This window comes from Callorhinus ursinus, unplaced genomic scaffold (genome assembly GCF_003265705.2).
Source record: "Callorhinus ursinus isolate GAN/ISIS: 27379988/994484 unplaced genomic scaffold, GSC_fseal_2.0 scaffold10, whole genome shotgun sequence".
Classification (NCBI taxonomy): Eukaryota; Metazoa; Chordata; class Mammalia; order Carnivora; family Otariidae; genus Callorhinus; species Callorhinus ursinus.
Window position 1 is genome coordinate 9,805,612 of NW_027397072.1, and position 25,651 is coordinate 9,831,262.

General features: G+C 43.2%; 1 long non-coding RNA gene across 1 annotated transcript; it reads left to right on the forward strand.

Moving 5' to 3' along the window:
• The first annotated feature begins 4,767 nt into the window (after positions 1-4,767).
• Positions 4,768-24,283, forward strand: LOC141373475 (uncharacterized). The gene is made up of 3 exons (XR_012379532.1): positions 4,768-4,834; positions 11,101-11,235; positions 24,155-24,283. It is a non-coding gene; the product is annotated as an uncharacterized lncRNA (long non-coding RNA).
• The last annotated feature ends 1,368 nt before the right edge of the window (positions 24,284-25,651 follow it).

The following is a 25,651-nucleotide window of genomic DNA, read 5'->3' on the forward strand; positions in this document are numbered from 1 at the left end:
CATATTGTATTTCTCTGTGCTCTACACTTCATACCTCACACTTTCTACTTCCAACTTCTTGATGCACACTTCGAACTTTCCAAATCTATAACATTAAAACAGTATAGTACCATGTACTGTGCTCCTTTGTTTGATCATTGTCATACTGTTCATTTTGCAGAAGTTAACTACAATGTGCATAAATTTAGTTCTTTGTTTACTTTCATCCTCCTTGGGGTTTATTAAAATTATTGAATTTCTGAAGCAGTGTTGTCTGTTGGTTTTATTTTCTGTTTTCATCAAATTTAGGAAGTTTTCAGTCATGATTTCTTTAAATATGTTTTCTTCCCCAGTCTCCCACTTTGTACTTTTGGGAGTCCAATTACATATATGTTAGATGCTTATATTATCCCACAGATCCTTGAAGATCTTCTGATTTCATTAATTTCTCACTCCCCCCATTATTCAAATTAGATAATTTATTTTGATCAATCTTCAAATTAGCTGGTCTTTACTTCTGCTCACCAATGTATTGTTAGACATTTAACTAATAGTTTTTGTTTCAATTATTGTATTTTTTATTTTTAGTACTTCAGTTTTGTTCATTAGTATAGTTTCCATATTTCTTCTGAAGTTTTTTATCTACTCTTTCATTAAGACCCTTTCTTTCATTCTCTGAACATGTTTTTATTTAAGTCATTAAACATATATTTATAATCACTGCTTGCACATATTAGGTTCAATATTTGAGCCATCTTGGATTTAGTTTCTATAGACTGCTTTTTTTCCCCTTCAATTGTGAATCATATTTTTGTTATTGTTGTTTGTCTAGTGATTTTTGATTGCTAATGGATATTATGAGTAACAGGTTGTAAAAACTGTAGATTCTATTATTCTTTCCTGAAATGTTGATTCTTGTTTCAGAAGAAAGTTCAATGACTGGATAATCATCTTGAACATGTGTACACTTGATTTTACACTTTGTTAGTAAATATTTGTGCAAGAACAAGGTATATCCAAACCCATTTAGCTGGACAGGACTCAACTTCCTAATTCTGTCTTACCCAAACATCCTTTTGGGACTTTGTTTTAGGCTTTTTAGGAGTGCATCTACGGTAGGTTTAATTCTATGTCATTATCCTTATTCTTAAGATCTTCTGCAGTTGATGTGGTCTCTCCACTTAGTCAAGGTGGGAACTCCATAAATGCTCTTCCTCCAGCACTGCCTGACCTCTGGTATCTCTGCTCTGCTTTCCATCCTGTAGCAGCTAATCTCTATTAAGTTCAGATTGTCTTGGGGTGCCTCAGTGGCTCTTGATTTTGGCTCAGGTCATGATCTCAGGGTCCTGGGATCAAGCCCTGTGTTGGGCTCTGTATTCAGTGGAGAGTCTGCTTGAGGGTTCTTTGTCTCCCTCTCTCTCTGCCCCTCCCCTCCTTGTGCTATAAATAAATAAATAAATAAATAACTCTTAAAAAAAGTTCAAATGGTCTTGCCCTGTGTACGTACGATCCAGCCTTCATATGGATTTATGGAGGATCTCCATACTGAATTCCAGGGCCCATCACTAAATAGCTTCCTTCCTCTCATGCTTCATCTTACACATACCAGCATATTAAGTACTCTTAAATCTATCTCTGCCTCCCAAATTCAGTGAGATCACTGCCTCTGCTCAGACTCCAGTTCTCAGTGCTATGCTGCAAAAACTGCCCCTAGTCAAAAAGATGGATGATTATGGCATTCATCTTGTGCAGTCTTATAGTTTTGTATGGCAGGAGGTCTTGTTTGTGTCATTTACTCCATCTTAACTAGGATAGGAAGTCCCAGTATAATACCTTGCACCTAATGTATGTTCAGTAGGTAATTGTTCTTTGTCATATTGTTTTTCTATTGCTTCTATAACAAATGACCACACACAATGGTTTTAAACAACACAAATTTATAATCTTAAAGTTCTGCAAGTCAGAAGCTCAAGGTGGGTCCCACTGGGGAGCTATATCTGAAAGCTTAGGTCCTTCTTTCACATTTTTACATTCTATCAATTATTTCATGATATAAGTTAAAGTTTCCAAATATTCCTTAAACCTGCATGTCTATTCTGTCCCTAGTACCACTTCCTTTTGCATGTTTTACCATCTCTGATTTGAACATTTTCCATAGACTCTTAAGGGTTTTCTTTTATATGGTCTGATGCAGCTCAGTCTATACTCAACACCACAGCCAATGTGAACTTAGTAAAACATAAGTGTGTCCATGGCCCTGCATAGATTAAAAATCAAAAAGCTGCTAACCCCAATAAGACCATCTAGAATTTTGGATCTGTCTCCCTCCCCAGTTTCCTATCCCATCATGCTAACCTCATCACCATACTAGGATTCCTAGGATTTCTGGGACATGTTTCTCACCTTATAAGCATCTTCTGTACATCTATAGAAGGCTGACTCCTCTACTTGGCCTAGATAACCTCTATCTTCCTAGTAAATCTGAAGTTATCTGAAGACTTTAGATCAAATGTTACCTCCAGTATGAGTGCTGGTTTGGTCCATCCAAATACATTTCCTCCTGGATATACTCATAGTGCTTTGGACATCCCTCTATCATGGCAATTATCTTAATGCATTGTCATGGAACTTTTGTGACTCTCTTTCTACCCAAGAATGAGATTCTCCAGAACAGGCTCTTTGTCTTGATCCTATCTATGGTCTCCCTGCCTTTGTCATCATGTAGAAAGTGTTTAGCAAATTGTTTATTGGGTGATTCTATTGATGTATTCAGTTGATTTCTCATTTTATGTGTTCCTCACTTTAATAAGCAAAGGGTTCTTCCTCAGGCAAAGGCGTTTATTTTCTTTCCAAATGATGTGCTCCCTCTCCTCTTCTTCTGTTCTGCCATTTTAAACTCAGTTGCCAGTTAGGGAGCAAGGGCACATATGGAGAATATTCATTGGTTTCTGAAATTTTTCTTTGTAAGGCAATATGTAGGAAATTTTTCTAAAAAATTTCAATTGTTTATGTTTAGTTGGAATTTGGAGAACCATTTTTAGAATTCAAATTTTGGCCTTTTTAAAATAAGATCTATTAAACATATAAAAGAATATATCTTGCATATATGCTCAATTAAAAATGATAAAATGAGCACTCATATTCTCCCAAACAGAGGTTAAGAATACTGCCATAATCCTGAAGTCCTCTGTTTTTCCTTTCCCAGTTACACCTCTTTTCCTTCCCCTAAGAATTAAACAATAAGCTGATTATTATGTTCCTATTCCATTGGTTTATTTTTCTAAAGAGTTGTACTATATACTATTTTGTTTCTAAATAATGTATTAGTTTGGTTTGCCTATATTTGACCTTCATATAAATGAAAGTTATTATATACTTTGTGCTCTTTGTCTCTGAAATTTTAACTTTATGAGATTCATACATTTTTTTAAAGATTTTATTTATTTGAGAGAGAGAGAGAGAGAGAGCACTAGCAGTGCAGAGGGGCAGAGGGAAAGGAACAAGTAGACTCCCTGCTGGGTGCGGAGTCCAACGTGGGGCTCGATTCCAAGATCCCAAGATCCCAAGATCATGACTTGAGCCAAAGTCAGATGCTTAACCAACTGAGCTGCCCAGGTGCCCTGAGATTCATACGTTTTAATGTATTTAGTTATACATTTACCTATTTTCACTGATGTAGAGTATTTGAGCACATAAATATACTAGTCTTTATATACTCTATGCTTGATAAAAGTCTACCTCTTTAATGTTTTTTACTATTATGCAGAATGCATTTTCTAAATTGATAATATTGTATTTCTACTTTAATATAAAAATATTGTTGATTATCTTAATAGATTTTTTTGAATGCCAAAATACTTCTACATTCCTGGGGAATAACCAAGTGGTTTGTTATGACTTACTTATTTTTTATGCTCTTCTGAATCCAATGCCAGTATATTTTAGAACTGCCTCTTGGTTCATGAGTACAATTGCCTTGTGATGTTTCTTTTTTTTTTTTTTTAAAGATTTTATTTATTTATTTGACAGAGAGAGAGAGACAGAGAGAGAGGGAACACAAGCAGGGGAAACGGGAGCAGGAGAAGCAGGCTTCCCGCAGAGCAGGGAGCCCAATGCGGGGCTCGATCCCAGGACCCTGAGATCATGACCTGAGCCGAAGGCAGATGCTTAACGACTGAGCCACCCAGGCGCCCCCTGATGTTTCTTTCTTGAACTATTCTCTGGTTTTGATATTGTGGTAGACAAAATTCTAAAAATGGCCCTAAGATCCCATGTCTTAATCCCTGGAACCCATGAGTATGAAATATTACTGCTCTGATCATGTTATGTTTTATGTCATAGCTGATCTTAATAGGCAAGTGGTCCTAATCTAACTGCATGAACACTTCTAAAAGCAGAGAGTTTTCTCTGGCTGAAGGCAGAAGAGTAAGTCAGTGAGATTGGGAGTACTAGGGAGATTTGGTTCATCATTGCTTGCCTGAAGATGGCAGAGAATATGTGGAAAGGATTGCAGGTGGCCTCTAGGATCTGAGACTCCCAGACCACAACCAGCAAGGAAGTTGGAACCTCATTCTACGGCCTACAGAAACTGAATTCTATCAACAACCCAAATGATCTTAGAAGTGAATTATTCCCAGAGACTCCTGATGAGGACTCAGACCAGACAACACCTTAATTTCAGGCTTGTGATACCCTGAGTATAGAACACTGTAGAGCCTGCATAGACTAGAACTTACAGAATTGTGAGCTCATAAATGGATGCTTTTTTAAGCCATTGAGATTGTGGTAATTTGTTACATAGTAATAGGAAATGAATACAAGAATCAAGGATACAGTAGTCTCATTGAGTGTGCTGGTGAGTTGGAGAAGCATTTGGAATTTGTTGTTTCCTGAATGTTTGCTAGAATTTACCAGTGTCTGTGCTTTTTAACCAGAGACTATAGCTCACTTGTATTTATCAAATTATATGTTGGTTTTTTTCTACCATGTTAATTTGTGATTTCTATTTGTCTTGATTTAACCCACTATCTGTATATTTCTTTCTCTTTTCTTAACCTTCTTTTGAACTGATTGAGGTTTTAAGATTTTCTCTTTATCTTATCTCTTTCCCACTACTAATTTTGAAGTTATATACTCTTTCCCTCCTTTTTGTGGTTATCCTAGAAATTTTAACTTTTATATTTTAAGAATGTCCAAAATTAATCAACATCCACTATTCCTGAAATACAAAGATTTTAGATCATGAGACAGAAATAGTATTCACTGAATATTCCAATTCTCACCCCAATTATTTCCAAGCCTCCCTTGAAGGTATATTGGGGCCAAGTGACTACTTCAGGCCAACAGACAATGAACAGAAGAGATGTATGCTACCTCAGGGGTTAAACAGTTAAAGGTGAATATTTCTCATTCATTTCTTTCTTCTTCTGACATGGGACCTTGGCTTGGAAGCCACTTGAAGGTTTTTCAGGTCATTGTGGAACACACAGCTAGTGTGAATTTTGTGCAGACTGAGCAGTCCCAAGCCATTATGAGTCTTAGCAGGTAGTTTAAGAAGTATGCAGAGATATTATTTTCCACCCAGAGCTGAGGAGGGGCCAGGTGATTATCCTTAAGCTTCTCTTTATGGGAGGTTTTTTTCTTAATAGTTCACCTGTTGAGGGTGTTAGCTTTTGGGGGTCCTGTTTGGGCTCAGGCTCAGCCATTGTTCTCTTGTCTTCATGCACTTGTAGTGTGTGGTCATTGACACCCAGACACCAGCCCACCAGGGGTTAGGAAACGCTGCTAGGGTTAATACCAACTCTAAAGATTGCCAAGCTTTCTGGTTTTGAGTTTCTCCTAATCTTTGGACTTTGAACATTTCTTTTTTTCTTGCCAGCCCAGCCACCTATTTGAGAAACTGATTTTTAATAGTATTTTATACTGAGTTTTATGGATTTTATACTGAAAGTAGTTTTCTAGAGATATAGACTATCCTATGGGTCAATATGAAGCAGACATCATAATTTATTATCAAGAACCTCTATTCTTTTTTGCCTGACTAATTATAAGCAACAGCACATGATTAATGTCTTTTAAAATGTATTTTTAAAAGCAAGAAAAGTAGCATGAATGATCACTTATTGAACTAGGAGCGGTGAAGTTTTGATGTTGGGTGTTTGAACACATGCATCTGCAATATGTATATATGTGTGTGTGTATATATATTTATTTATACAATGATGTACATTTATCAAAAACATTAACTTTTAACCCAAAAGCCATTGAAGGCCATTTGCTATGTTCATGACATTGGTTTGAAAAGTAACAAATTACTTGCAATTTTCCACTGCTTTTTAGCCCTGTGTGCCTGCACATCTATTCCCTCTGTTTATCATCTTTCTTTTTGTTATTATCTGCTTAATTGTGCAATGAATATCTAGTGTGTACCATTCAGTGGCTGACAGCTTGCACCATCAGGGATAACTGCTGAATAAGCAGGAAGTCATTGGGTCATCACAATAAAACTAATCATATGTAGCATGTACTAGGCATGATAGCTGTGATTTTCAAACGTTTTCTCTAATTATTCTCAAAACAAAATCCATGAGGGAGGGATAGTTACCATTGTTTTCAATATGAAGATGCTGTGACTTGGAGGGGTTAATCAACATGCCCGATGCCACAAGGTTAGTGAGTATCATTGATGGGACTTGAGGTTACATGTCTTGAAACCAATGCCTGTGACTCTCAATGATAGGGCTGCTCCTTGCAGCTGCACCCCAGAGACTGGAGGGCATGCATTCTAATGTGACCCATGCAAATATCCCCATGAGACTCTGGGGCTTTCAGGATAACGACAGAGAATAAAACCATGATAACACACCATTGGGAACTATTTTTTATAGAAAATATATTTCTCTTTTCTTGAAACTCTTGGCTCCCCAAACTTCACTGTCCATAAACATTCCGTGGCTCCTAGTGGCCCCTGGGTGGCTCAATGAGTTAGGCATCTGACTTCGGTCAGGTCATGATGTTAGGGTCCTGGGATCGAGCCCCATGTGGGGCTCTGCGCTCAGTGGGGTCTGCTTGGCCCTCTCCCTCTGCCCCTCACCTGCCTTGTGCTCTCTCTCTCTCACATAAATAAATAAAATATTAAAACAAACATTCCTTGGCTCTTAAATGGGAATAGAAGCAGGCAAGCATGATATGATTGAGGCTCACTTTGTAGGCTACATCCTTCATGACTGAATCTAACATGTGTATTGGGGCTAGGCATGACGACAGATGCTACACCTAGGCAAATCACCCAAACTAAAAATCTAGCCCCTGTCTGTGGTATCCTGGGCAAGTCATATTGCCTTTCTATATCCTCTCTGTGAAACAAAGTGCCATTCTTTACAAATGGAACAGTGACAGCATTAAAGGAAAACTATGTACAATGCTTATGAGAGTGCCTGGCACACAGTAGGACCATTAACTGGTTGTTATTTTCATTATTAATTTATGGTTCTTGTTTTCAACAAGCCCTTAGTGGAGAAATGGGGTAGTATTCATGTTTAAAATCAATAAAAGGTAAAAGGGATTATTCATTCAGCATTCATGTTATTCAATGTTCATCAAGAATCTACTACATAAAAATATGAAATTACTTGAGCTGTAACCCTGGCTTTTAAGTAAAGAAAACATGAGGTAAAGGAGCCTGACTTTGGATATTTACTCTGAAAATGAGGGGAAAGATCCAAATGCAATGTCACTGTACTCTGAAGGGAAAGCTGAGTGGCCTTGTAGGCTGATTAGATATGAAGTTTCAAGGAGCAGGGAGTCAGGCTGACTTGGCATTTCTGAGCCAGGCCAACCTGGAAAACAGGGAGCCATTAGCCTTGCAAGTGAGGAGATATAAGAGAAACGGTGATTTTTTTTTTTTCCTTTCTCTTGGAAGAAGCTGATGAATTCAGCTTTAGACATGTAGACAGTGAAAAATCTAGGCATGTCTCAACATAAATTGCCACTGCAAAAATTAATTGGAATTGAAAAAATAAAAGTACCTTATATCTCCCTAGGAAGAGGCAAAAATAGATTTATTAATCATCCAATCTCAATGTTCAACAGTGAAAGAATGACTAATAAAATTATGGCATTTTTTTATACACTAGAATTATGATACACAAAATAAGGTTAACAAAGTTGTTGTAATAACATATGAAATCATGAGGTAGTAGAATGAGAGAAAAAGCATAGTGCAAGATGGTATATAGAATATAATTTTATTTTTTGTGAAAGTACAATATGGAGGGAAAAAAAAAGCTAGGAAAACCTAAGGCCACAGTTGTTGCTTATGGGCTGTTGGACCATGGATGATTTTTTTCCTACTCCTTCATAATTTTTGTTTCTTTTCCAGTTTTCTATAATAAAAGCTCATTAATTTTCTCTTTTAAGATTCTTTTATTTTTTTATTTTTTAAATATTTTATTTATTTCTTTATCAGAGAGAGAGCACAAGCAGGGGGAGTGGCAGGCAGAGGGAGAAGGAGGCTCCCTGCTGAGCAGAGAGCCGGATGCAGGGCTCGATCCCAGGACCCTGGGATCATGACCTGAGCTGAAGGCAGATGCTTAACGGCTGAGCCACCCAGGTATCCCAAGGTTTATTTATTTTAGAGAAAGAGAAAGAACAAGCAGGGGGAGGGGCAGAAGGAGAGGGAGAGAGAATCTCAAGCAAACTCCCCGCTAAGCACGTTGCTGGATGTGGGACTCGATTCCATGACCCCAAGATCATGACCTGAGCAGAACCCAAGAGTCAGACACTTAACCAATTGAGCCACCCAGGAGCCCCCATTAATTTTCTAATAAGTCAAAAGGGGTGAGAATAACCATAATGCTATAGGGGAAGAGTTTAAATCATCCAGGTAATAATATCAGCAAGAACACATGTGTGGTATCCATGGACACAAATGACTGTTTGCTTCTGGAAAATTGATTAATATGTGGGGTTCTGAGCACTTTGTATTTAACCAAAGTGTACTAAAGGGTTTAACTAAATTTTCATAATGAAATTAATAAAAGGTTAGTTTATTCTATGTTGACACATCATTCGGCACGTGACTCACCGTTTGGCAGAAGAGGAACAGGCTATTTCCTTGTATGGGAGGCAGTGAACACAGCAATAAAAGAAAAAGAACTACAAATTTATACTTCCATACTTACTGTGTGAGCTTAGTAAATTACTCATCTTTGCTGGCCCATTTTCCTTAATGCTAAAAGGTGGACAATAATACTGATAGATACGTTTTTAGGATTGAATTAAAACACAAGTCGATAACATCTGGTGCAATGCTTGGTGCTGGTCTCCATAAATGATAGCCATTCTTGTGTTTCTACATATATAATTGACAATCTGCCTAGCTACCTATTCTGCATGTCTTATTCCTATACACAGTACAGAGTATGTCAATTCAGTGTGGGCGGTGATTACATCAGCTTTGTTTGACACTGTATTCCCCCCACCACACGGGAAAACACCTGACAGAGAAGGCTCTCAAAAAATACTTACTAAATAAATGGGTGATAACAAAGAGCACAGGGTAGAATTGGGAATGGGGTAGTGATTAGTTCAGGGCCAGGTGTGGACCCATCCTAGTGGGGACACTGGGGAGGGAGGTCCTTTGCCTCTGCGGATGTGCACAAATTAGCACGTGCCCTTGGTCGCCACCACCCACAACCTTCCCAAAAGCATGAAGGGGTCACTGTAAAAAGATGAAGCTCACATGAGCTAAAGCAATATGAAGAGAGGCAGAAACAAGGTCCTTGGTGATCCCGTGGAGCCACTGGGTCAGGCTTCTCCAGCAGCCCTCCATAACCTCTACATTTTTAGATCTCACTCTCACTTATGACAGCTAGAGCTGGGTTTTCTGTTATTTCCAGCCAAATGCATTCTAGAAGATATCCCTGTTGATTGCAATTTTCTCACCTTTAAAATGGGAAGAATGATAATCATTATACTATAGATGATTTGTATCACTGTATCCATCCACTTTATGTGGATTGTTGTTTTAAAAGCCACCCTCGAATCTCAGTCGTGTGTCAGTAAACTTCTGTTCTTGTGCTTATAAGTCTGGTGGTCATTATCAGATCTAAGATGGGTTTGGTGGGGGGCGGGCAGGGCAGCCCTGGAGTGCATGGAGAGCATGCAAGTATTTTGTGCAGGCCCTAACTAGAGAGACAATTTAAGTCACCTTACATCAGAGTGTCAGCACTACTCGGGCAGTCCAAACACCCACAGTCCCACAAAAGAAATACAACATTGCCTGGGAGACCTCTCCTTCCTCGGGGGCTCTACTTGGCTGGACAGCTCTGCTTCAGAGTGTGGTTGTCTGGTTTTGTAGCTAAGGTGCAGGATGGAAGCCTGCTAGAGTTGGTTCATTCTGGCCCAGGCTAAAGAAGCAGTGGCTACCTGAGGTCTGTTCTCATGGATCATTATCGTCATCATTATAATCAAAGCATTCCACACAAGCCAGACCACACAGGCATATTTATGACCTCTGAAATCCAATGGGTCAACCCAAATCCCATTGAAAATTATACTCAGTGCAAAGTAAGAGAGGTCTGGGACTGATTAGATGCTGGAAAATGATCTAAACTATCAAATCAGTCAGTCATTAATCCATATAACAGGCATATATTGAGTGCTAATTATGTCCTAGGCACTATTGTAGAGGCTGGGTGTACAATGATGGCCAAGGTGCAGTCCTGGTCAGCAAGATCAGTCTAGGAAGGGAGACAGTCATGTGAACACACAATTACAACACAGTGAATCAGATGCTAATAATAATTTAGTGAGCACATAGCATAGGTCAGAATTTATTCTAAACACTGTGCATGCCTTAATTCATTTAATCTACTCAACAGTTTTATGGGGCATGGCGGGATTAATTAATTTATCCAAGCCCACATAGCTAGTTAGTGGCACAAGACTCAGTGCCAGACCATTTACCTCTAGAAACTTCAACAATTACTGTAGTGTGTTTATGATAGCACCAGTAGAAATTCAGATGGGAAAGTGAATTGTCAACTATGAAAAAAAAACAAAACACCACCTAGAAACCAATTGTTATTTTTATTATCTTTCAAATATTCCTCCAAATAGATTCATAGAATGCCAGAGTTGGAAAGTGTCTTAGAGAAAGTCTGGTCCACTCAACAAACACCGTGTGGATAAGGACACTGATGCCCAGAGGGAGGAGAGACTGGCCCCTCCCCCCAGTCATGCAGCTGGTCAATGGTGAGTCTGAGAAGACTCTTCTCATCTCCAAGCCCAGTGCTCTAGCAGCTGTACCAAATTATCTTTCCAGAAGATGTTGTGATACCTGCCCTGACAGGTAAGATTGAGGCTATTGAAAAGAGATGTGGTCTGACTCCCTAATGGGGGGGGGGGGTCACGGGCCTGGGATGAATGGACAAATGTGCGCATATTTAGAACCATATTGTAGATATATGACCACCGGCTCCTCAGGTGTCAGACCCTGGGTTAGCAGCACAAGAGTGGGGCTGAAATGTATTCGATTATGGGAACTGGGCCAACTCACCCATTCATTGCCCCCTAATAATGGTTTTTGGAGATATTTTTGCAAGCTCAAGGGTTGTCATAGTGCAGTGGTTTTCAAACTTTTTGATCTCAAAATGCTTTTACACTCTTGAGAATTATTAATAGCCCTAAAGAGCTCCTGTTTATATGAGTTACATCTATTAATATTTATCACATTAGAAATTAAAGCTAAGAAGGTTAAAATATATATCAATTCATGCATATATCACAATAAGCTTGTTACTATTCACCTAAATAACATTTTAATAAAATAACTATATTTAAAATAAAAATATTTAGGGATACTGGGTGGCTCAGTTGGTTAAACATCCGACTCCTGATTTTGGCTCAGGTCATGATCTCAGGGTCCTGAGACCAAGACCCACTCTGTGCTGGACGTGGAGCCTGCTTCAGATTCTCTCTCTCCCTCAGTCCCTCCCCACCTTGCTCATATGCATGCTCTCTCTCTCTCTCAAAAAAAAAAAAACTAAATAAATAAGTAAATAGATAATATTTAGTGAGAAGAGGGATATTGTTTTATATATTTTTAAATCTCTTTAACATCTGGTTTAATATAAGATGATTGGATTCTCATGTCTGCTTCCGCCTTCAATCTGATGTGGTGTGTTTGGATTGATGTATATGAAGTAACATAAGAGTATGAAAAAACCACTTATGTGGCTTCAGATTCTACATGAAAACAACCATTTAAGAAACTACCACGTGTTAAGTTTTAGTGTAGTATCAAAGGAGAATAATTATTATCTCCTCAATTATCACCTGAATTCTCCAATTAACTAAAAAGGCTATCGACATACTCCCTTTTACAACAACATATCCGTGTGAAGCTGGGTTTCTTCATATACTTTAGGCAAAAGTCAAGCTCATGATGGCAGATACCAGTTTTCTAACCTCTAGTTTCTGCTTAAAAGCTTGCATTTTTTTATTAACAACAAATAATGTCAGTTGTATTCTTTAAAGTGACAGTCTCGCTTAGTTCGTTTTTGAGAAAATATCTTTGAAATATCCAAATCTGGACAAAACAAAACAAAACATTGTGTACCAGTTATCCTTTCAAGTAAAAATGGCACCCACAGATAAAGAGCTGCTTGAGGTAGGCAGTGTGAGTGTCCCTCAATTCATCACACAGAATATTAAAATGCTCAGAGATTGGGGTCTGATGATGAATTTTCATGGCTTCATGAAGGACATTCATAGATGAAGCTGGTCATTTTTATTTGTTTTCCCTTTTTTAATTATTTAAACTCAATTAATTAACATATAGTGTATTATTAGTTTCAGAGGGAGAGTTTAATGATTCATCAGCTGCATGTAACACCCACGGCTCATTCCATCACGTGCCCTCCTTAATGTCCATCACCCAGTGACCCCATCCCCCCATCACTCTCCCCTCCAGGAACCCTCAGTTTGTTTCCTATGCTTAAGAGTCTCTTATGTTTGTTTTGTTTGACTGCAAATGTGTGATGATGAAGAATTCAATGACTATAATTCCAGTTTGGTGTTACTTCCTAGTTTCGTGCTGAAGACCCAGCAGTTTTGCCCCCAGGGCCTTAACCTCATCCATGCAAATATTAACACAGTGGAAATGGTAACTAATCATGAAAATGCTCTTGACCTTGTGGGCCCCCTGGGAAGATGTCAGGGCTTGCCAGGAACATATGGTCCACACTGTTGCTACAGTGCACCCTGCTTGAATATTTTGAGACAGCAACAGCTCCGGCAACTTGGAGATATGGCATCACCCACAGGTTGTTCTGATTACCCCTCCTACAATCTTGTCCAGCCCAGAGTCTTCAAGCTTGGGAAAATATTTGAAAGATACTTTTGAATATCAAAGGCAGATGACCCCCGAATTCTGATTTGAACACCCACACATATCTATCTCCCCGGCAAACCCCCTGTCTTCGACAGACTTTCCGACTTGAGAGTACCTCCAAGGGCATGTCTGATTTAAAGGGAATCTTTCCTGGCGACCATCCTGATGATCAACTCCAAGGAACTCAAAAAGAAAGCACCAAAACTGTCTCAAGACTCCAGCTCAAAACAAAAACAAAAACAAAACCCTCCCTAAAATCACATTAATTGGGGCTAAGATGGCAAGAGTCTGATATCCATCAACATTCTTTAAGGGAGTTTCTAGGTCTGTCATACTTTGCCTCAAAGAACTTCCCCAGCTGCCTTCCTTCATTCCGCTGTTTAATAAACATTTACTCAGCACTTAATGGGACGTGCTTGGGACACGCTCGGAGCTCGGGCATGCTTGATGGCCAGTGGGCAGTGCGGTGTGCCCGGCTCGGGCTGCAGTGGGCACAGGGAGAGGAGGAGCCACCACTAATCACATGGAGGTGGGGGACAGAGTGGCCAGGGAGGGCATCCAAAAGGAGAGGATGCCAAACTTGTCTGGAAGGACTGGGCATTTGCTGGGAGAGGAGCAGATGCTCCAGGCAGAAGGAAAGACAAGGGCGAGGACCAAGATGTGTTGGGGAAACTTGAGAAGTCACAAGTTCATTGTCATTCTGTGTCTGCCATCAGCGAGGTTAAAAGAGCCTGTGTGAGTTATAGGGTTTCCTCCGACCTCTGGACACTTGGACAAGACACAGGCGATGGAAGAGGTAGGACACCCCCACTATCAATGAGACTTGAAGCTCCAGTGACCCCAAAGTCTTATCAGGGACAGTTGGTTCATTCGGTCCCTTTTCTGAATCTCTCCCGTCCCACGTAGAGCAGGGGGCACACAGAGCAGATGGGAGGAGGGAATGGATGGTGAGGGAGGGGCAGGCCTACTGTGGATGATGACCTGAGGTTGGAAACCATAATCCTAAATCAGTTCACAAAAAAAGTGTACCATCAGGATGTCTTAACATGAAGTTCACAGATGGCTTTAAAAAAAAGTCTGTAAATACCCTTCAATTTTATGTAAAATTTTCCATGTGCACAGGTATAATTTGTACGGGGATGTCAGGCTTTACCTTTAACATTTTTAAAATGTCCTCACAACCCCAAACACTTGAGGCACATTGGACTGGATGTAGAAGATTCAGAAATAAATACAACCTTAGTCTGCAGAATCAGTTTCCTCGCGTGGCAAAACAAAGTAAGAATCTGAAAAGTGGATAGACTTCAGTTCAGTCCTACACCAAAGTTAGCCCTGTTACTTATTAACTGTGCGACTTCAACCAATCACTCAACCTCTTCCATTTTTTTTTTTTTTTCCTGTACTAACACCTACTTAGATTTTGGTGGGGGGAGGGAGGAGGGTCAGCATCAAAATAAAGTGATATAAACAAATGTCTAGTACATAGTAGGCAATCCAATATCATAGCTAATTACTTTTACTATTATTTTTACTGATATGCTGGGGGCTGCCCAGGGGACGGAGGGATTTTCGGAATGAGTTTTTTTGGTGACAATATTTAGAGAAAAAACAATGTCTGGCTGGAGGCCTCTGTCTCCATGTGTTCTGGCAGAGTGTTGTTCTTGGCTGTTCCTGGCTGTTGTCTGTCTTTACCTTGAACTGCCCTAAGATTAGAATTTCTTGTAAACAGTGACTTTATTCATCTGCATCCCTTCACAATGCTGGACTGCTTCCCCCGTGAACAGGGAGCCACCCCTCCCGTGGCTGCTCAGAGGACTGGAATTAACCTCTGTGATGTGATTGCTCTTCTTAAAGGCATTCCCTCCAGCCCGCGAAGGGTGAGTGCAGGAAAGTTCCCAGATCCGGGATGCACTGCCAGGCACACCCACCTGCTCCACGTAGCCTTGGGGCCAGACCCGCATGGGCTCCCCTGGGGCTGGGTCCAGGTCAGAAGGAGATGTGTCTGAGAAAGATGCAGAGGAGCTCACTGGGAAAAGTGTTAGCCAGCAAACCAATGAACTAGCTCCGTATTAAAGGCAGTTTCATCTGACTCATCCCAGGATGAAAGTAGATTCTTCTGCTCTGACCTGCCGTCTGCTCCCAGAGCAGACAGCATCTCCTTCCCAAAGCCTTACCCGAACCCCAGACTGAGGGAGATCCCCTTCCCCTGTAGACTGACATGAGAGCACACCTGTAGCAGGCACCTTCCCTCCTCGCTTATTCAGATGTCTCTCTTCCCTTGGGCAGTGATTTCTGGGAGCCCAGCCCTGTGCCCTCCTGCATCACTCGGACTCAGAAAAAGGGACCCCCAAATGGTGATAGGACAGACAGAGGCAGAGAAGAAGGAAAGAAGGGAGGGAAGGAGAGAGGGGGAGGGGGAATAGGTCTCAGTCCCGGAGGGAGACAGTTACCATTCTCTTTCCATGTCCACAGGTGACTTCTCGTAAGCCTCCAACACACCTGACTTTCTGCGTGGTCTAGCTTCCCTATCTGTGAAAGGGGAGGATGCTACTTGTCTTGCTGGATTGTTTTGGGGATCAGATAGAATCAACACATGGAAATGAAAACAGATGGGATTGAAGTAATTATGAAAACAGCTTTCACTTAAGAAATAATGTGCCTGGCCCTCCAAAATTCTATTGTTTGCTAGGCTTTGGCCCCAAAGGGTGGATTGTGGCAGAATGTCTCCAGGCAGGTCTCCACTGATTTGAGCTGAGCATCTGTAGGCTGATTCCCCAGCCGACCTGCCCCCAGGATGTCCCCTCATTGGGCTGCATTGTCACTGCCCTTGCTCAGCCCCCCCCCCCCCCCACCGGGACTGCTGTGGGCTCCCACCTGGGCTCTGGAACTCCAGCCCCTGTCCCCACCTGGCCATGCCCCATGGAGCTTCCTCAGTGCTCTTCCTAGAACCCAGATATTCACCCTGGTGCTCAAAAACACCCTCGAGCTCCCCAGTGTCATCGGAATTACATGCTAGCCCCCTGGCACAACCTTCATGGCCCCTCTGGACCTGGTCTCTGTGGGGGGTGATTCTCCCAGCATTCTCTCCTGTCACCCCCACGCCAGTCCTGGGCCCCCTGGAATCACCACTCTGCTTCCTATCTCCCTGCCTTGTTTGGCTTGCGCTGTGGCTTTTGTGGGGACCCCTTCTCTGTGCCCCCTTTGCTCATTGGTCCGCAGGAAATCTCTCACCCTCATTCCAAAATGTTCTTTCTCTTGGAAAGCTGGTTTCCTCCTAGACAGAATTCACGGCCCGGTGCCTGAGATCCCTTCACACTTCTGTATTTTATTGTGTATCCAGCTACCTTCGCTCGGCCTCCTTGCTTTGCTGTTATTTCCTGATGTATCTGCCCCCCAGGGGCCCGTGCAGTCCTCAAGGATAAGGCCTGGGGCTTTCTCTTGGGTGAATTCCCTGTTACATGCTAAGTGAGTAGACGAGGTAATGAATGTACCTCGAATGCAGCCATCCTTTCTAAAGACAACGGGGTATCTGTTCTCTTGAGAGGGTCCTTGGCCAACATGCGAATGGGGGCCTGGGAACCTGTTTATTGCACTGGCCTGGCTCCTCACCTTCCCATCGGTGCAGTCTTGCTCTTCCAGCCCCAAGTAGAAGCTCTCTGTCAGCACTTCCTTTCCTGTGGAATCAGCCTCACCGCTGGACTGCAAGCTGTTTGAGAGCGGGGCCATGTCCTCCTCTCTCATGCACCCCACCCTGGTGTCCAGCCCCACACTTAGAGCCCACGCCGTCATCCTCCCTGAGATCTTCTTCAGCGTCTGCAGGGAAAAATGAGCAGGCTCATCAGAGCCCAGAGTAGGAAGAGGTGCACCTGGCCTGCCGGGATAGTGTTTGCTTGCCTCTTCTCACTGCATGCCATAAAGCGACTCCATAAATATTCAGACACCTCGGGCTTCTCTCCCCACCTCCCTGCTCCCAGCAGGTGACCTGTCAGCGACACTCTCCATGTTTCTGCCTTTCTATTCTTTTTCATTTTCTTCTTCCTCTTCTAAATGCGGCCACTGCAATAAATTAAACTTTCATGGTCCCATTTCCTTCTTTCCTATTGCAGAACCTTGACATATTTCCTCAAGGAAATACTTTCAAAATCGTAATTGAAACACAGTAATTTATAATAGAAGCAGGAGGAAGAGAGTAATAGATTTAGCTCTCATTTCTGGTGGCAGACATGTTAATTACATTTTCTATTTCCTCTCATTAGCCTGGAGCATGTCTCCAACAGGCCAGGCCAGCCTGCTGCTTTCCCTCCCCTGGCTGAACCCCACCCTCTCTCACACAGCGAGCCCAAGGCAAACTTGACAATGCAAAATTGACCAAGTGGCTCTCGGGGCCAGTTTCTGCGGGGGCGATCCCCAGGTCTAACTGCTTCACTCTCCTACCCTAGGGGCTGGACACCCCGAGTCAGTGCAGTGCCCTGCATGCACTTGGCCTTCTCTTGCTCCCAGCTTTCCATAGGCAGCTGCCTTTTCCAAGGACACCTTTCCCCTTGAGCATGTCAGGAAGGCCGCTACCCGGCTACCTTCTCTTCCTCCCTGTGCACCCGCTCTGCTGACAAGGTCAGCACTCTGTCTCCTTCTGACATCCCTGGCTTCTCTTGCTTACCCTCGGCCTCCAAAGGCAGCGATGGTGGCTTTCTCCTCTCTGCTCCTGTAGTCACTGGGCTTTGCCCTGCCGTTACACTTCCGATACCACGCTGCAATTGTGTTTTCACTTTCTGTGCCCTAGCTTCTGACTGCCCCACCCACCAGTACACAGACCAGCACAGTAAATGACCAGCGACTTGGGGGTAGGGGCTTAACTTGCTTCTGAATTATCAGCACGTAGCCCAGTGCCTGGCTCAGAGTAAATGTCCATTGGAATTTAAAAAAAAAAAAATGTACATAGAATAAAAAAAAATTCTTTTTTATAAACAAAGATAAACAAAAGATGGGATAAAGTAGCTATTATGAAGACATTACTGATATATGAAGACTAACTGATATATTTCAAACTTAAAAGGAGAAGGCATTGATATTTCCAGAAGTTTCTGAACTGTTTAGGGTGGGAATTAGGACTTGGGCCCCAAGAAAGAGAGATTTGTGTACGGCCGGACTTCTGGTATGGAGCCCCTCTTGGGGAGCAGCAGGTGGAGAAGGGTCCTTTCGGGCTCGCCTACATCTTCCCCATGCCCCATCCCCGAGCAGGTGCTACTTCTTCCCTGAAGGGAGCCTTGCAGAGCCAGGCTGGAGCCTGAGACTGAAGGGAAGATGGGAAAATGTGCACCTCCATGCATACTCACCAAAATACCTGCCTATATTTTGATCCAAGTGGAAAACTCTAATAAAAGTTGACTACATACACACACACACACACACCATGACTACATAGAAAGCCCTGCATCGCGCCCTCTGTTTTCACTTCATGGTTACCCTTCAGGAGCTCACCCAGCAGCGGCCAAGAGGGTGGTGCCGCTTTGGGGCCTGGGGCTTTCTTGTTGCATAACAGAGGCCCATAAGGGGTGCCTGGGTGCCTCAGTCAGTTAAGCATCTGTCTTCAGCTCATGTCATGATCTCGGGGTTCTGGGATCGAGTCCGATGTTGGGCTCCTGGCTCAGCGGGGAGCCTGCTTCTCCCGGCTTCTCTCCACCCTCTCTACCCCTGCTTGTGTTTTCTCTCTCTCTCTCACTTTTTCAAATAAGTAAATGAAATCTTAAAATAAAAAAAAAAAAGACAGGGCCAAAAAACACATAAACAGCAACAGCCTGCCTTTTTTTAATTTTAATATTTTGATCATTAAGGATTTTTAATTTAATTTTGATTTTTTAAAATATTGCCTTCAGGGACACCTGGGGGGTTCAGTCTGTTAAGCATCTGACTCTTGATTTCGGCTCAGGTCATGATCTCAGGGTCGTGAGATCAAGCCCCGCATCAGCCTCCATGCTCAGCAGGGAGTCTTCTTCAGAGTCTCTCTCCCTCTCCCTCTGCCCCTGTCCCTGCTTGTTCGCTCTTTCTCTCTCTCAAATAAGTAAGTAAATGGAACCTTTCAAAGAAATTGAAAGAAATAAATACTGCCTTCAAATATTTATCTTGACTTCTGAGATTTCGATGCATCCTTAAATTTTCTACCCAAGAGGAGAGCGTTCCTGGCCTCACCTAACCCCCTCTTGCTCTTCGGCAGCCCCTAGTGACCTCAGCCCAGTTTCCCCTCCTCCTCCAAGTTACTCTTCCTCAAGGAGCGTCCGATCCAGTGGGGGAAGGTAAGCTTGTTGACTGTTAATTATTTTTTTTGGCAAGATAGAATACACAGGTGCAACAGAAAACATATGAAGTACATATGTGAGCGGAAGAGGGCAAAACTCAGCACGACTCTGTGTTTCAGAGAAGATGGGAAGCAAAATGGGGCATTGGAGTTGGACCTTGAAAGAGAAATCTCTAATAAGTCAAGGAGAAGGATGAATATTCCAGATGGGAGGAAGAGTGTGAGCAAAGCTCAGAAATAAGGCAGTCAGGGGCTGCCTACCAGACCTCAGGGAGGAGGAGAAGGTTCTCCTGCTCAGAATGATGCTCACAGGAAGATGGAACCTTGGGAGGGCTGGTTAAGGCACGGAGTAATGGTTAATGAGTGGTAAGGGGAAAAGAGCTTCCAGCCCCAGCGAGGCAGGATTCCAGCCCCATGGGGGAGCTGGCTCAGCTATTTGAGCCCCCTGGGCTCCCACCATCCCGCGTCATCCCCCCTTCCACAGGTCTAATGAATAACAGGACCATGGTGACTGGGTAAAGTGGAGGGGGGTCTCTGCTCTCCTCCCTGATGCCTGGGGAGCATTCTTCCCTGAAGAGTTTGGCTGACAAGCTACTGCATTCCACTCTGGCTTCCTTTCTCTGTCACACCCCAGGTGGCTCTCAGAAAACACATTCCACATCTCTCTCCTCCTGTGTAAGTGGGGCTGCCTCATCTTTGGTTCTCACCAGTGGCTCTAAGTTTGGCCTGCTCGCCTCCCCCCACGGGGACCGCGCACCTCAGGCTGCACAGGGCAGGTGGGGGCAAACTTTCCCGAGCTCGGTCTGGGTTGGGCACAAAATGGTCTTCTTTCTCAAGTGTATCCTATTTAAATCACATTGACACTGAGCAGTAGAGAGTTTTAATCCTTTTTTTTTTTTTTTTCCAAATAAGGAAGCAGAGGTTTACAAAGGAAGTAATTTGCCTAACAGCCTCTAGTTAGAAGCAGGTTCTCTGGCTCCTGAACCAACACCTTTTCTTTTTTAAGGCACTATTTTATTCGTGAGGTGCGAGGCCTTTCCTGGAGAGAAACTGAGACAGAGAAGAAAAAGAGAAAGCCATCTGAAGAGAAGATAAACCATTCTAAGAATAATTTTGTCAGTTCAATCTATTATTTCCCTTAAATCATGCTTAAGGAGTGTCTCTCATAGTATGGACTAGGCCGCGGCCCCAAACTCCAGCTTGCCATGGGACAGCCTCAACTGTGCAGTGTTCTTGAGGGAGAGCTGTCTGGGGAGCCTTCCCTGACACTGCCCCCAACCAAGGCAAAGTAAATAGCTTCCTCCTCTTGGCTCCCCAAACAGGTTGTACACACTTCATACTACAGCTCTTAATGTCAATTCAACTATGTGTTGTCAACTAAAAATGAGAGAGAGAGAGAATTTTATATATCAACTTGACTGGGACATGGGGCATCCAGATATTGGGTAAAATTTTATTCTGGATATGTCTGTGAAAATACTTCTGGATGAGGTTAACCTTTAAATCAATGGACTGAGTAAAGTAGATGTTTCTCCCTAAAGTGGGTGGGCCTCATCCAATCAGTTGAAGGGATGAATAGAACAGAAAGCGGGGGATAAGAAACGATGCTCTCTCTCTTCCTGACTGTCTTCGAACTGGGACACCGGTCCTTCTTCTGCCTTCAGACTTGGACTCAGACTGGAACCACCCCATCAGCTCTCCTGTGTCTCCAGCCTGTTGACCTTAAATCTTGGGATTTGTCAACCTTCCTAATTGCATGAGCCAATTCCTTAAAGTAAAGCTCTCTTTATATTGTAAGGAATTGGCTCATATAATTTTATATGTATCTTATTGGTTCAGTTTCTTGGACAACTCTGAATACAGAGAAAGGGAGAGAGGGAGAGAGAGAGATTCTCTCACCTTCCAATAAAAGTAGAAGTGATCTGGGGCTAGAATCTGAGATATAGAATATCTCTGTAGTTACACAGGGCAAAGTTGGTCAAAGCACAACCAAACCCATATTAATTCTTCAGTGTCAGGGGAGGTCTAAGGTAGGTTCTTCTAGAACATAAAATGATAAATTGAGGTGAATAAGAAATAGCTTCTGCTCTATGGGGTAAGCCCGGTGAGGGCAGGTGATGGTACACCGAGCAGCATTCCAAAGTAAGTCCAGTGTCTAGGCATGTAACTTATTAGACCTTCGAACATCTTCACATTCTTATTCTCCTTTAATCCCTAACTGATCCTCCAAGAGAAGTGAGAGGAAGATAGGCCGGAGGTTGTCTTCTGCATTAACTTCACAAATGTTGGCTGAGTACTGATACAGGCTAACCTCTCTGCCTAGAACCAAGGAGACAGCAGTAAATGAAACTGTCATGATCACTTCCCTCATGGAGTTTATATTCCAACAGGGAAGAGACTCTGAGCAGGGACTTATGACTGTGCTATCTTTTATAGAAGCAAAGAAGGTGGTATAGAAGAATAGCAGAAGGAGATCTAATAGTAAAGGTCATGGATGGAGTCACTGAGCAAAACACATTGCAGCTAAAGCTCAAAGCATATGCAGAGGCTCTCAGGATCTTAGGACTCTGCTCGCAGCCCCCTCTGATGGAGATTGAGCAAACAGAGCAATAGCCAACTGGAAAAGTAAAGTTGCAGCCAGGCAAGCATTTGATAATTCAGAACAAGGCCTTGGGAAAACCTGGATCAGAAATTGTGACTTAGGCTTGAGGTTCAATTTGGACTTTGGTCTCTGAATCTCAAGTTTTAGCTCTGTATACTCAGGTGTACCTGAGGTCTGGAAAGAAGGAAGAGGAAAGAGAAGGAGCCCTGATTCCAATGAATGAGATTGGAGTATGGAAGATAAGAGGCGACATGCCTTCAGAGGTGCCAGAACGCCACATGAGAAGTACTTTGCACAAAGAGACAGGGCCGCCTAGTAAAACATGGCCTCATAAATTCGAATTCCCACCATTGGATTAATAAAGCCTCTCCCTTTGGGGAAATGGGGGCTGGCAGCATATCTTAAATCATACCCTCCAATGGGAAGAAGGGAGAATTCTTTTCCGGAGTTCACATTACTAATGAGGACAAGTAGAGTGTTAATGAGTTCCCCCCGTATCCCATATCTCCCTGACCTCCCTCCCCAACACGAGTGAATAGGAAGAGTGTATGGACATGCAGGCGTGGTTCAGCTACGATGGACCTTGGGAGCTGGGTCAAGAAATTTGGACACAAACCACTGGAGGTTACTCAAGAGTAGAGTTACAGGATCAGATCAGTATTTTGAAGCGTGCTTCAAAATTACTCTGATTACAGTAAAAGCTATTTGTCAGAGGCGCAAGCAGCAAATTAGGATTCTGTCATAAAAATTAGGGAAGGGATGACAGTAGCTCAGTCTGGGATAGTGGCAGTGGGATGGCGAAAGGGGACATGTCCGAGAGAGGTCTTCAAGGGGTGATTGGATGGGCTGGGCTGAGCCGGGCAGAGGGGTCCTGTGACTCTCCCGAGTTTCTCACTTGCTCAACCTGGTAGGTTGTACTGGAACAATGGCTGAGGAGCTGCTCTGGACAGCAAGAAACCATGAGATCAGTTGGCGATACACCAGATTTGAATTAACTCTGAGTCACCCTAGTGAATTTGCCTTAACATTGTTGGATATATGGGCATGCATTTCAGGAGGGAAGACTGGGCTGGAACCCGCAATCTGGGAGATGTCCACAGATACTGAGACAATGTATCCAGGAACAAACAGTTTCCCAGGAGGCAGGACTTTCGGTGCTAAAATCAGGGACATATCTGGCGAACCCACGTAAGTTTTGTGCCTTTTTCACAAGCAGATGTGCTGGAGAATGGGCTGCCAAAGAGGCCAAGGATAATGGGTTTTCCAGCTCTTCTCAAAAACGAGTTAGCAGACAAAAACGGGCGCTTTGCTTAGCGTCAAGAGAGGAATAGCCCCACTGGAGCAGGATTTGAGAGGTTCCTGGCAGCACACTGCCCACGCGCCCACTCAGACGTCTGATTATTGTAATTACTCTTTCATTTGTTCACGTGGGTGTGTCATTACTTCCCTCAAAACAATTAGATTTAGGGTCTTCATTGCCTAGAGCCACAGTGTTCGAACATCTCAGGTAAACACCTCGGTCTCTCGACGATGGTAATCTGGCCTTTCCTTCTTCGCTTCCCCCCGCATAACCCGGACCCTGCAGCTGCACGGACTCACTTTCTGTCCTTGGGAGGACCTATTTCTTGTGCACAGTTTTCCCTTAGAACATACAGCCCTTTCCTGACCCCGACTGTCCGGCTCAGAGACGCTCCTCCCCGCACAGGCTCATCACCTTCTCAGCAAACATGCGGGAAGCTCCCACATTTCAGGCTCTGCCCAAGGGCTGCAGATACAGATGGGACTATGGGAACAGGCATTGTCCTTGAGAGGAACCTGCTGGGTTTAGGCTCCGCCTCGGGGCTCCCCGAGCACTTCTGTGCCATCTACCACTCCTGTGTTTTAGGTACTTTGCTGCGCATCTGAAGGAAGGAGGACAGACTGGACAGAACACAGGACTCAGGAGCTCAAGACCCTCTGCTACCTGCCCTCCTCTGGTCCCCTCACTGCTTTGAGTGTCCATTCACTCATTTATAAAATAACCTTATGGAGTTGCAATAGTGATCTAACAAAATAATTGATATAAAAATGCCTTCTTCCGTATAAAAAAATTTTTTTGTTTTTACTTGCTGCTCAAGGTCAAAGAGCATGGGTTAGCTTTGCCCCCATACCACAAACTCACAGTAGCTGTCTCTGGTACAGACTGGGATGCTCTGTTCATGATACATCACATCTGAGGGGGTTGGGGGAGGATCTCACTACATGAGATCCGATCAGGCTAAATGACCAACTTGACCACTTAATTTATGAATATGCAGAAACTTGAGACTTTTCCTCAGATGTCTAAAAGGAGGTGAAGGAGAAGGGATGGGAGAAGTCCCCGTGCGTCTGACACCTCATGCCAAAGGGGGCTCGTTCTCCGCAGGAAGCATGGGGGCTCTTGCCTCTTCTGTTCCTGCCGGCCGTTAGAATTGTAGGAATGTGTATTCCCACAGCGCCAGGGACACTCTAGAGACTCCAGTTCCCTTCTGATATGCAGGCGAGGAAACGGAATCATCTCGGCCAGAGAGAATGAAAGGAACGGAAGGTTGGGCTCCCAGGTCCTAGGTGCGGGCCCCTTCATTCACATCCACGCTGCCCCGTGGCTCTGCCCCAAGCCGTGTCTTCTTCCCTGGAACACCAGCCAGCCCTGCCGAGGAGTCATCAATTGGCAGCTCTCTTGTTTTTTGGTCTGGAGCCACTTTAAATGTGATAAACAAGGTTATTTTAAAAAAAAATAATAGTGCCATGTCCAGATAAAAGTGTCTCATGTTCCGTCAAGACCAATTGGAGTACCTTTTTGTCTCAACATGGAGAAAAGGTACTTCATGTCAGAGATAATATGTTAAATTAGTGAAAATGGGTAATTTCAACAATCATTGTCTAAAGCTGAGGAGGAGTATTTAYTGATGCAGYAATACTTTTTGTATTACTAATGTCCCTTTGCAAGTATCTGGGCACTCTGAGTTCGTGACAAGAAAAAAAGAAAAAAAGAACAGGAGATGGACAATTTAAGAGGAAAAGGCGGTTTTGGTCAGGTATAAGGCAAAAAGGAATATAAAGTGCATGAAACCCTTCCTCCTTTGTTCTCTGGTTGGGTTGCTGGTACAGGTTTGAGGTCTCTGCTGTTTTGCAGGAAAGGGTGGGAGCTCCCTCCACCCTTCCCCTTCCTGCCCCTCCACGGGTTGAATAAGCAAGAGAAGGTCAGGACGACTCATACCGAAAGCCCAGGGAGCCCAGGCCCTGGCAGATCAAGGTCACCTGGCAGGGCTCTTGCTTCTAGAAGCTTAGGTAGAATTCGGAGCCATGTCAGTTTGGCAGGAGTGCACATCTCAGTCATCACAAATACACATGAACTAGAGGA